This window comes from Crocuta crocuta, unplaced genomic scaffold (assembly GCF_008692635.1).
Source record: "Crocuta crocuta isolate KB4526 unplaced genomic scaffold, BGI_CrCroc_1.0 scaffold688, whole genome shotgun sequence".
Taxonomy (NCBI): domain Eukaryota; kingdom Metazoa; phylum Chordata; class Mammalia; order Carnivora; family Hyaenidae; genus Crocuta; species Crocuta crocuta.
Window position 1 is genome coordinate 1,397,850 of NW_027530550.1, and position 13,428 is coordinate 1,411,277.

A 13,428-nucleotide genomic window follows, 5' to 3' on the forward strand; every position below is an offset into this window, starting at 1 on the left:
GGGGGAAGGGGCAGAGACAGAAGAAGACACAGAATCTAAAGCAGGCTCCAGGCTCTGAGTGGTTAGCACAGAGCCCAATGTGGGGTTCAAACCCAAGAACCATGAGATCATGACCAGAGCCAAAGTCAGACACTTAACCAACTGAGCCACCCAGGTGCCTATAAGGGGTAGCTTTTAAAACTTCATTGGATGGGGCACCTGGGTGGCTCAGTCAGTTAAGCATCTGAGTCTTGATTTCAGTTCTAGTCATGACCTCATGGTTCGTGCATTCAAGCCCCGAGTCATGCTCTACGCTAACAGCATGGAGTCTGCTTGGGATTCTCTCTCTCCCTCTCTCTCTCTCTCTGTNTACACAAACTTTAAGAAAAATAAAAATAAAACTTCATTGGAAAAGAGTAAATTTCCGACATATTTATCTCAACGAAAGAAAGATAAAACAATTTATCCTGTTCATGCTCTGCCTCTCTGTCTCTCTCTTTCTCAAAAATAAACATTAAAATTGTTTTTTAAAAAGATCTGGTCTGTTTTTTCTTTTTTTTTTAATATTTTATTTATTTCTAGGAGAGAGAGAGACAGCGTGAGCAGGGGAGGGTCAGAGAGAGAGGGAGACACAGAATCCGAAGCAGGCTCCAGGCTCTGAGCTGGCAGTCAGCACAGAGCCCGACGCGGGGCTCGAACCCACGAACTGCGAGATCATGACCTAAGCGAAAGTCGGACGCTTAACCGACTAAGCCACTCAGGCGCCCCAGATCTGGTCTGTTTTTTCATTGGCTCGCCATTTCACCTTTTTCTCTTATGAAGGTCTAAGTGCTTACATCACAGAGATTAAACACTAACTAAAGAACTAAATAAGAGAACACTCCCAAACAGATCTCCAAAGTTCACTCAATGAATGTTACCTGTCAAATAAGATACCCGCAAGCCTGGAAAAAAAAAAAAAAACAAAAAACATCAGTGTAGAGAAGCAAGAGGGCACAGTCAATTCAAATGCTATCCTAGAGGGAGAGAGTAAAGGACAAGTTTGCCTGGCCAAGAGTTAAAACTCCATTTTGGTTCTAGAAGCATCTCATTGAAGGTCCCTGACACAGCTGCACATTCACATCACAAACCTCTTCAAGCCAAGATCTGAGAATCCGGCTTCTGTCTAACTTGATTATACTGCTGTTAGGAAAAATGTGAAAAACACTTCTCCAGATACTTAAACAGTCATTTACTTTGTCCTTTTCATTTGCACATAGGCTTTCTTGAGCCCTTCTACTGAAATCAGCATTCCTTGGCGTGCTCTCTATTGTGTCACAGATAAATTGAAACTGGAATCCTGAGCCTTCAAGATGGAAGGCCCGAGACTTAACTATGGTTAAAAAAAACACCCATGGTTAAAGAATGTTCTTTACCCATTCATGGGTAAAAAAATCTATCAGGTACTCCTCCTATTCAGAAGGATCCAAAAAACTTCTGATGTGATAAGTCTGTGGCAATATTATTGGAACAGCAGAGCCCATATTTATCATGTAATTTAGCAGATTGCATTTAGATACTTGTCATCCCCTAATCTCACGCTTTGTGTAATTTTAGTTTAGTGTGGTTTGGTTTTCATTCAAAGTCAGCTCATCCACGAAGGCTTAGCTTCAGTCTGAAGTCCCCTAAGAAGTGGGGTGGGGAAGGAGAAAGTAGAGAAATAGCATTTAAATACAGTCTCATAATTAAAGATGGGTTTTTGCTTCTTAAAAAGAAAAATACAGTTTGGAAGCCACTGAATTACTACACTGATCTATTTCAGATATCAAGGAAATACATTACATTGCATAATATGTCGTATCATATCTACGGTATTATGTTAGGTTATATTTTCCTCCAGGTGATTTTCCAGGCACAGGACCACACTTTTCTCCCTACTCTCTGCTATTTTTTAAACTGAGTTATAATTCACATATAACATTATATTTTCAGCGTACAACATCATGATACAATATTTGTATCCATGGTGAATCCATTGTATCCATAATAAGTCTAGTTAATAACATCTACCACCTTATACAGTTACAAAAATATTTTCTTTCTTGTGTTGAAAACTTGTAAGATCTACTGTCTTTGTAACTTTCAAATATACAACATAGATTATGAACTATGGTCAGCAAGCTGTACATTAACCCCCATGACTTATTTATTTTGTAATCCTCTTTTTCTAGGTAAGATTTTTCTTATAAAATATAAGGCATTATATACCCAGTTTTGATATGTATACAAATTATTTTGGGGGGCAATGGTACTTACTACATGTCAGGGGCACCTGGGTGGCTCCGTTGGTTAAGTGTCTGACTTCAGCTCAGGTCATGATCTCACCATCAGTGGCTTTGAGTCCCAAGTCCGGCTCCATGCTGACAGAGCTTGGACCCTGCTTCAGATTCTGTGCCTCCCTCTCTCTGTGCCCCTCCTCAACTTGCGTGTCTGTCTGTCTCTCTCTCTCTCTCAAAAATAAACATAGAAAAGTTTTAATACAATGTCAGAACCTGCTGCAATCTATTAAAAGATATGCTTTTGTTGTTCTTGGTATAAAACAGTGATTGGTATGATATTGTGACCACTACTTTGCATTAAATATGTTTTTTATTTTGAAATAATTATTTTATACAAAATCAGTGCCCCTCCCAGGTGTAGCCACATAGGAGATGGCATTTGACACAACCCATGAATGATTTGAACAATTTCAATTAGTGCTGCTTTCGGGAACAACTGAAAACTGGCTGGTATTGCAGTTGCTATTAAGGGCCTGGCTGCTTCAGGAATTATTTTTTTAAATGTTAATGTAGTAACAAAATTTCCACTTATCTACAGTATGTAAATATGAATGCATACCATCAATATCAGCACAATGCTGCTGGACTTATTTTTCCAGGAATAGACACACTGTCAGTTTTAGATTAATTTTAATAGAAATTAATGGCTCCTTAAGTAAATTGTTGATGACAAGCAACACTTTTGGAATCAAGTATTCTCAGATTGGTGTCTGTAACTTGGAGCAACATCTGTATATATTTATACCAATAGCTCATTAACTGACTCATATTTTATTTAAAGAGTCAGCTTTATGGCATATTGAGGATTTTTTTAATATATTGAATACTACTACAGGCAAGACACTGTACTAGGTACTTGACATCCTTTCAATCAAATTCCTTAGCATCCGTGTGCAACAGAAACTATTGTCCTTATTTTTTAGTGAAGACACTGAAGGACATGTGTCCTTCACATGAAGGACACATGTCCTTTGGCTCAGGTCATGATCTCACGGTTCGTGGGTTCAAGCCCCGTGTCAGGCTCTGTGCTGACAGCTCAGAGCCTGGAGCTGCTTCAGATTCTGTGTCTCCCTCTCTCTCTGCCCCTCCCCTGCTCATGGTGTCCTTCTCTCTCCCAGNGAGCAAAGGCTCACATGTAACTTACTGCAGGACAGAGTGGATGTGGTGAGCAACGGAAAGCATATTTCAGAAGTAACTATTGTTTGTCGTTTCTCTGTTCTATGCCAACTGCTTCATAAGGGGTCTATCATTCGGTGTCCTGAACCCTGCACACAGAGATATGCTTTTCATTAAATGGAATTTACCTCTGACTTCTCTTTTATACATAGAAGAGTCATCAAACAATTATATCGTATGATACTATGTTGCATTATGATCACCTGGGCGCGTGGTGAGGATGTGGGAGGGAAAGAATGCCACACCGTTTTTACAGATATATCTTTTGAGTTATTAACATTCAAGATTTTTATAGCTGATCACAACTCAACATTTGAAAACCATTTATGCTTGGAGTGGTGTATCATAAACAGACATTTCAGAAGGTCCCTCTAGGCACACAAGAGTGCTTCTAGTGAAGTGAAAGCAACTCTATTTGCATGTACCCTAAATATCTCTAATTTAACTGACAGAAAAATTGTCAAAGCAGATGTAAAGTCAACCATGCACTGGTTGGTGATGATGGCCTCTGTCAGAAATATGTTCCTCATTCACAGATTCCATCCATGAGAATTTATTTTTAATTTTTGTGGTGTTGTTTTACAAAATTTCAAATTTTAGGCCCTGGGCTAAGAAAACAAATGTGTCCTGTTTATCCATGGGCAGCAAATTCCAGCAACCGTCATGGGTGGCATCTATATAACTTCAACTAGAGTCCCAGGAGTGGCAATCAGGCATCAAGTTGAAGTTGAATTACAGTTCCAGTGGTAAGAGTTCAGAGCTTTATCCACTTAGCAGTCAATCTTCTTTGTTCTAGTCATTCAACTTTATTAGGCACAGTGAAAGCTTTATATCCCTGATGTTTTGTTTCCTTCCCTCAATACCAACCAGACCATCAACTGTATGCAGACTGACTCACACACATATATGTATACACACCACCCTGCAAACATTCTGCTAACATCCATTTAAGCTAAACATATTCATGCATGCAAGGTTTTTTTGATTAAATCTCTAGTGCTATCACAGCCAGAGAATGTTCTGTCTCTCTCCAATGGAAGAATGAGTCCACAACTTTGGGAAAAGAGGGAAGTTTGTTAGAGCTTTGGGTTGAGCCTCAAACTAACATTTTGTTAGTATTGTGGCAGGGTCACAACATGTGCCCTTTACAAATTATCTTATATAATATTCAAAAATTAGTTTTGAAATTGGTATTAATATTCTTTACAAAGAAGAGACTTATCTTTTTTTTTTTATTGCAGCTAAAAAAGTTAAATAATCACTACATCTTAGGTAACAGTGGACCTGGAATCTGAATATGCTTCGAGGTTACTCCAAACACACATCTTCTGAGGGGGGCCTAGGTGGCTCAGTTGGTTAAACATCCAACTTTGGCTCAGGTTATGATCTGGTGGTTCGTGGGTTCGAGCCCTGATTTGGGCTCTGTGCTCACAGCTAGCTCAGAGCCTGGAGCCTGTTTTGGATTCTGTGTCTCCCTCTCTCTCTGACCCTCCCTTGCTCATGCTGTCTCTCTCTCAGAAATAAAACATTAAAAAAATATATTAAAAATAAAAAAACAACCCCCCCACATCTTTGGATTTAATGCAGCACTTTGGGGAGATGGTAAACACAGGATAAACTGAAATCTAAAAAGTGAAGAGACAAAGATTGTTCTTTAATTCCCCAGAGCTCAAATACTCTTATTGAGAGTAGGTGGTAATGCATCTAGTAGTTCAGACTCTAAAAGGAGAAACTGATAATTATTTGCAGACACAAGCCGCCATCATTATCTTTGTAGTTCTGTTATTCTTACACTGTATATACTTTGTGTGCATACTGTGAAGTCAATTTCACATACAGAGATAATGAATTATCTAATAGAAGTTTCAAATGTTCTGGATATTCATTGCTCCCGGAGATCAGCTCTCTACCCGATCTGCTTCTCCTCCAGGCCTGACATACATGGATTATACCAACAAGGCCTCCTTGCCCTCTGGAGTCCCACGGGACACATCCAATGGGAGGAGCTGGCGGGTGATGAGAAGGTGGGAAATAAAGAGATCGTGGTGTTTATAGTCTTGGCTCTGTCCCTGCTGGATCTAGGTTTGGAAGTCTGGACATGATCCTTTTTGGGAGGTCCCTCTGCTACCATTACAGCACTTCCCAGGTCACAATAACTTTTCCTCAGACCACAGGACAAGCAAAGGCAATGCCTCCTTTTATTTCTAAACCCAGGGAGATCTTCTGTACTTTGTTCACTTCCTATAATCTTAGTGACACTTTTGTAAAAGTCCTATTATTCAGTTTTCTGTATTGTTTTTGAATATATCATCGTATCGCCTTTTCTGGGATCCTGATTCAATTATTATAAAATATCTTAGATGCAGTTGAAGAGAAAAAGCTGAGGTTGTATTACACTCCTACTAAAACCCTATAACAAAAAAGATGGATGCAGTAATCCCCACTGAAGGAATGCCTCTTGAAAATTATTCTATATAGTACTTTCTCTCTAATCATAAATATATTTGCAAATAAAATATACATGCATGTTGTTCTCAAAAATCGGGATGTTTTTTGAAAGCCTAACTAGATCTATTTGGGAATTTGGGGTGCCTGGGTAGCTCAGTTGGTTAAGTATCTGACTTTGGCTAAAGTCATGATCCCATAGTTCATGAGTTAGAGCCTCACTCTGAGTTTCCTGCTGACAGCTCAGAGCCCGGAGCCTGCTTCTAATTTTGTGTCTCCCTCTCTCTCTCTGTCCCTCCCCTGCTCGTACTCTGCCTCTCTCTCTCAAAAATAAATAAACATCAAAAGAATTTTTTTACATCCATATAGAAATTTCCCTCAGATAAATATTTGTAATCCTAATAATCCCAAATTCACATTTGTCCTAATAAATACACAAAATGGTATTGGGATAAAGATAGAGTCTAGCAGGGTGCCTGGGTGGTCAGTTGATTGGGTGTCCAACTTCGGCTCAGGTCACGATCTCACGGCTCATGGGTTCAAGCCCCGTGTTGGGCTCTGTGCTGACAGCTAGCTCAGAGCCTGGAGCCTGTTTCAGAGTCTGTGACTCCCTCTCTCTCTGACCCTCCTCTGCTCACTGTCTCTCTCTGTCTCTCAGAAATAAATAAAACATTAAAAAAAATTGAGTCTAACAAATAAAAGTAGTATTAGAAATGTTGCAAATATCACTTGCATCTCTTAGGGAATATTAAAGAAGATCCCATTCACATCTCAAAGCAACACTTCTTCATATGCTTTAAAAAAAATTTTTTTTATGTTTATTTGAGAGAGAGATCATGAGAGAGAGCGAGAGGGGAGGGGCAGAGAGAGAGGGAGACACCGAATCTGAAGCAGGTTCCAGGCTCTGAGATGTCAGCACAGAGCCCGACGTGGGGCTGGAACTCATGAGCCTTTGAACTGGGAGATCATGACGTGAGCGTAAGTCAGCTACTTAACTGACTGAGCCACCCAAGCACCCCTTCATACAGTTTTTTTTTTATACTCAAATTTCCTCTCTATCCAGCAGTGCTCAAGCCACTCACTTGCTTAAACAGTTATTCAACATAACATTTTTTTCTTGAATTTTTGTCTATGCAGAACTTATCTTTTTCTACTTCTTTCTATTTCTTCCTGTTTCTCTATCCTCATCTCTCCTTCTCTCTCCCATCATTCATCCATGTTATAAATTCCAAATTATGTCACTCAAAATCATACTCACTGATAGAACTCATTTAAATGGGTACAGGAAGGAGAAAGGTGACTGGAAAAAAAGGTTTTTTTAAGTACCTCCTCTTCTAGCACAAAGTGTGCTGTTATGTCAGAAGAGTGTGTGTTGAACAAACATTTCTATGTAATTTCAGTTTCCTTTTTTTTGGATGTTTATTTATATTTGAGAGAGACAGTGTGAGCAAGCAGGGGAGGGGCAGAGAAAGATGGAGATGGGTGATCTGCAGCAGGCTCTGTGCTGACAGCAGAGAGCCTCAGGCGGTGTGCAAACTCTCAAAGTATGAGATCATGACTTGGACCAAAGTCGGAGGCTTAATTGTCTGAGCCACCCAGGTGCCCCACTGTTTCAAGGTATCCATGGAGATAGTGAAGCTCCATCATGGAAATGCTACACGCTAGGAAATAATAGGTCTCAAGTTTAAAACCAATGGGAAAAGAAAACAAATTATAACAAAACCAAAAGTGAAAAGTAGAGAAGAAAAATCTGTGTTTGGAAAACCAAGACAGAGCTATGGATGACATTCTGATAAATGTGTCCTATAAACAGTCTTATATATCCTATATATCTACATATCCTTTGTGAATATATAGATATACACACACATATATGTATGCATGTATAAGTTTTTCATTGACCTGTTATTTAATTTAATTAATTAATTTATTTATTTATTTAATTTAAAGTCTGTGTGTGTGTGTGTGTGTGTATGTGTTTTAAATAATCTCTATACCCAATGTGGGGCTTGAACTCATAACCCCAAGATCAAGAGTCACACACTCCAACTGAGCCAACCAGGTGCCTGGCACTGACCTGTTATTTTAAATACTTCAATATGAGATTTTTAATTGTTTTAAAACACTCTGTTATAAGGCTTATTATAATTTATTTGCCAATTTCCCTCTTAGACATGTATGTTATTTCGATTTTTAAACACTATTTCTGTTACTAAAGTCAAACATTTATTCATATATGTGATCAGTTCTCTGATGGATTACTAGACAAAGATATAGTGGTTCAAATATCAGAATATTTTAAGTCTTCTGATTTACATTGCTAAAGGGATTTATTTCTAGAGAAATGTAATCAATTCACATTTCTACCAGAAAGATGTTACTGAGGCTGTTTCTCCATAAAATCTCCAGTCATTTATCAGGTGCTAGTTAAATAAGGAAGAAACGGCATATTGTTGTTTTCATTTGCATCAATATAAAATTTATTATCTATTTCACAAGTTTATTGATCATTTGTATTACTCATTTAGAAATTCTTCCATTAATATCCTTTGTTTATTCTAAAACTGGCAAAATTTTTATTAAATTTTATAGTGCTTTAAATTAGGGCATTATTTCTTTGAATTTATTTTTGCATTTTTACATTTCTGTGGTTTCCTGTCAATAGGACATTCTTTAGCTTTTGGCTTTCTACCCAAATATATTTCTTAAGAATTTCATCAAAACCATTATCAATTACTATTATTGTCCCCAAATGTGTGTGTGCTTATCTGTATTTTTTTTCACAGATGTCATCTTTTTCACATATCAATTTTTTATCAACTAAAACACTGTTAATACATAATATGAAAGAGCAATAAACTTGATGTCTAACTCATCTAAGTTGTAGGATTTTTTTAATATCATTTACTGGGTTATCTATCAATATTCCCATTGGTTGTGATAAATCCCACACTGTTTTTAAAAAATATATATGTTTCTGCATCTTCCAAATAGGCTGAAGCTCTATTTTTTTTGGTCTACTTATCAGTTAGGTTACATGCATTATGTCTCACTTTTTAAAAATAATTTCCACTTTATAGTATGTTTTCTTAGCTGATAGGAAAAGAATCTTTAGTCTTTTTATTTGCAAAATTCTCAATATTTCTGTTCAAAAGACTCTATTTTTTGTAATATTTTTATAAATTTCCACAGGCTTCCAAAGGATGAGAATTTGAAATTTCTACAAATTAATACATAAATATACATGGTATATGTGTATTTATATTCATACATATATAAATATATGTTGTGCATGTGTGCCTGTATGTTCACGATGCTGGGTATTCCCCTACAGATAGACTGAAATTTTTTCCATTTATTCATGTATTTTCTTCTATCCCTTGTTAAAGTGTAAAACAATTTTAACACATATTCTGCTACTCAGTTTTTGTCAGGATTATTCTTAGATAATTCACGTCATTGATATTCTGGATATTTTTCATTTCACTATAAACTAATTAGGCAGAAAAATAGGACTCTTTTTTTAAATTGAACTTATCCCTGATTAATTTACTGAACCAAAATTTATTTGAAAATAATTAAAGATTCCTTTGAAGAATGTCACCTGTAATTATTTTTTGAGTATTATCACCCATATTTTCTAGTATAAAACATACTGCACAAAAACAAAATTCAAAATGATTAAATATACAACTCAACAGGCAAATGAGTGCATGAATGAACTGTACATTTTGTTGAAATGGTCAGAATTTCCAAAATAGTATTAAAGATGTCCAATATCCTAATCCTTATTGCTTTAGTCCTCCATTTTATTTTATTCTACTTTATGTTTCAAAGTTTATTTATTTTGAGAGAGAAAGAGAAAGCACGAGTGGTGGAGGGGCAGAGAGAGAGAGAGGAAGAATAAGAATCCCAAGCAGGTTGTGCACCCTCAGTGCAGAGCCCGATGCAGAGCTCAAACTCATAAACCATCAGATCATGATCTGAGCTGAAATCAAGAGTGGGACGCTTAACCGAATGAGCCACCCAAGTGTCCCTATTCTCTATTTTAAAAGTAATGAGCACTGGGTGTTATATGGAAATCAACTTGACAATAAACTATTTGTAAAAACAAACAAACAAACAAAAAAACCTTTATCTGTTAAAAAAAATAAAAGTAAAAGTCTATTTGGTGTTGGTGTACCTCAAACATTGCATTCAATTTCTGGAGTTTGCAAGCCTCCTGAAACACCCTAGTTTTTAATACATAGTGTGTATATATGCTTTACCCCCTAAGAAAAAGAGGTTTTAAAAAGGAATCAATTAATCAAAGGAAACCTATTTGCTCCCAAACACTGAAATTCCAGGATGTATTTTATTACCCTAAGTATTATTTTGGCAACTGGTTTAAGATTAACCTTATTTAGGTGCACCTGGCTGGCTCAGTTTGTTGAGCGTCTGACTTCAGCTCAGGTCATGATCTCAGGATTTTGTGAGTTTGAACCCTACACCAATTCTGTGTTGACAGCTCAAAGCCTGGAGCCTACTTTGGATTTGGATTCTGTGACTCCCTCTCTCTCTGCCCCTCCCCTACTTGCCCATGCGCGCGCTCTCTCTCTCAATAAATAAATAAACAAATATTAAAAAATAAATTAAAAAGATTAACCTTATTTATCCCTTCATAATTGAAATCTAAAGGAGAAATTGCTATTTTGTGAGGAAGGAAAATTGACTTTATAGATACATCAAATTATCTTGTTTATTTACAAATAAACTATTGATTTTCTCCAAAATATTAAAATATTAATATTAAGATACTGCTATATTTCTCCATTCATCTCCCTTAATTATGTAGGGTTAATACTTTGACAGTATACTTGTAATAAATGTTCTGGTGTTTGATTTGGTCTTTTTACAACTCTGTAATTAAAATTGTTCTAAGAGTTTCTGTTGGTTTTATTTACATACTAGTGATGTTAAAGTCATAAATTATAGACAAGTAGATAGAATCACTTGTAAATTTGTATATATATATGTATATAACATGGTGATTTTAACTTCAGTGTTTGAAACTCACAAATGTTTCAAGCCTTGAGCTTGGTTCACAGTGTTTCTTGGACAGTCTATTAAAATTTCTTTTTTAATTTTATATCTTTTGTTCTATTTTTTGCATTAATCTCTGGTTTCCTCCTGTCTATTGACCTACCTGGATATTATCTGCTTCTAGCCATTCCATTTGGATTTTCTGTAATGTCAAAAGTCTAATCTAGCGTCTTGACATATCAGAGATGAAGTCAGAAGATAATTTGAGCTTCCTCTACAGGAAGAACTGCACACTCACCCTTCAACAGCACTGTGATGTGCTTCTTATTTACCTAAAGGGGGGGGGGAATCACTGATTTGCAAGTATTTCATATTGCTTATTATTAATGCACTGTATTTTGGTAGCTTTTTTTTTTTTTTTCTGAAAAGCATTCCTTTCAATGCTTGTATCCTATTTCCCTGGAACTCCTGATGCAGCCAGCAGGTATCTGACCCATCATGGAATCTGAGTCCTTCCCTGGTATTCACATGATTGAAGAAAAAATTTTTTCTCTTTTCTTTGGGATTATTTAACCAGGAGGGTGGAATCTGTATGTGACGCTGGCCATCTTTTCTGGCATAAGGAGAAAGATTGTCTGTAGGATGAAGTTAGTATGAGAAACAATGATAAGAAATAGATGGAAATGGGTGCTTGGTAGCTCAGTCAGTTAAGCCTCTGACTCTTAATTTTGGTTCAGGTCATGATCTCACACTTCATGAGATGGAGCCCCACATTGGACTCTGTGCTGATAGTGCAGAGCCGGCTTGCAATTCTCTCTCCCCCTCTCTCTCTGCCTCCCCTCTGCTCATGCGCTCCCTCTTTCAAAAGTAAATTTTAAAACTTAAAAAATATTAGATGGAGAAGAAAAAAATATTTCAGACACTCACCTCACTACAGTTCCTGGGGCTCCAGTTTCTTCAGCTCATGCTTTGATTCTGTGATTCTGTTTTCCAGTTTCTTCTCAGATACCTAGTCTCCGCATTTTCTTATGGCTTAAACTCAGACAAGTTGGATAGCAGTGACTGAAATCAAAGAGTCCTAATTTTTTTTTTTATGTTTTATTTATTTCTAGGACAGAGAGAGAGAGAGACAGCGTGAGCAGGGGAGGGTCAGAGAGAGAGGGAATCACAGACTGAAACAGGCTCCAGGCTCTGAGCTGGCAGGCAGCACAGAGCCTGACGCGGGGCCCAAACCCACGAACCGCGAGATCATGACCTAAGCGAAAGTCGGATGCTTAACCGACTAAGCCACCCAGGCTCCCCCAAAGAGTCCTAATTTTTGACACACATCCTTTAAATGCCGTGTTAATGGATTTGACACAAATTATACAAATTCATAGTAACCTCACTGATTTCTTCTTTGTTAATTAACCTTTTCCTAGTTTTTAAATATTGAGATAATCCTTCATCTCCAAGTTTATCATCTTATTCATCCTCCAAGGTTACTTAGAGATTTGTAAGAGCATCATCTAGATGTCCAAAAAAAACCCTTTTCCCACCCAAAGTGGAGTGACGATACTGAAATTTGGTGAAGATCACTTAAGTAAGTTAATAATAAACAGACCAGCAAGGGAACTTTCTCAAACACCTATAAGGCAATACCTGCTGCACTCTCTTCCTGGCTCATCCTCTCCCTCACTTCTGACATATGATCCTTTTGACCTGCCCCAAGTTCTGCAATTTGCAATTTTACTGCACATTTTTTATTTAAATAAAACGTTTGGCAAATGCTTATTTTTGTAATCTGTATTTAAATTCCAGTTAGTTAACATACAGTGTAATATTAGTTTCAGGTGTACCATATAGTGATTCAACACCCAGTGCTCATGATGATAAGGGCACTCCTCAATCCCCATCACCTATTTTATCCACCCCCCACCCATCTCCTTTCTGGTAATCATCAGTTTGTTCTCTAAAATTAAGAGTCTGTTTTTTGGTTTGCCTCTCTCTCTCTCCCCCTCTCTCTCATTTCGCCCCTTAACTCATTTGTATTTTTCAAAGTTTTTTTTTTTTTTAAGTAATCTCTATACCCCATGTGGGGCTTGAACTCACGACCCTGAGATCAAGAATCACATGCTCTTCTGACTGAGCCAGCCAGGTGTCCCTGCTCATTTGTTTCATTTCTTAAATTCCACTTATGAGTGAAATCATATGGTATCTGTCCTTCTATGACTTACTTTATTTAGTATAATATTCTCCATTGGTTCCTTCCATGCTGTTTCACACAGTAAAACTTTACTCATTTTTATGATTGAGTAAATATTGCATTGTGTATATATATCCCACATCTTCTTTATCCATCCATCACTTGATAGACACCTGGGCTGTTTTCATAATTTGACAAGTGTTTAATTTAACTGAAACCACTGGCCAGTACATATAACAGGAAAGCAATAAGGTTCCTAACTTTCATTCTTACAATAAATTTATTTCATCATTCTCATGAATA

At 37.1% G+C, this 13,428-nt stretch overlaps 1 long non-coding RNA gene across 1 annotated transcript; it reads right to left on the minus strand.

The window, feature by feature from the left end:
- Positions 1–2,293: 2,293 nt before the first annotated feature.
- On the minus strand, positions 2,294–12,012 carry LOC144234533 (uncharacterized). Its single transcript, XR_013336007.1, has 3 exons — positions 11,868–12,012; positions 3,442–3,562; positions 2,294–2,468 (listed from the first exon to the last, which is right to left on the minus strand). It is a non-coding gene; the product is annotated as an uncharacterized LOC144234533 (long non-coding RNA).
- Between the last annotated feature and the right edge of the window lie 1,416 nt (positions 12,013–13,428).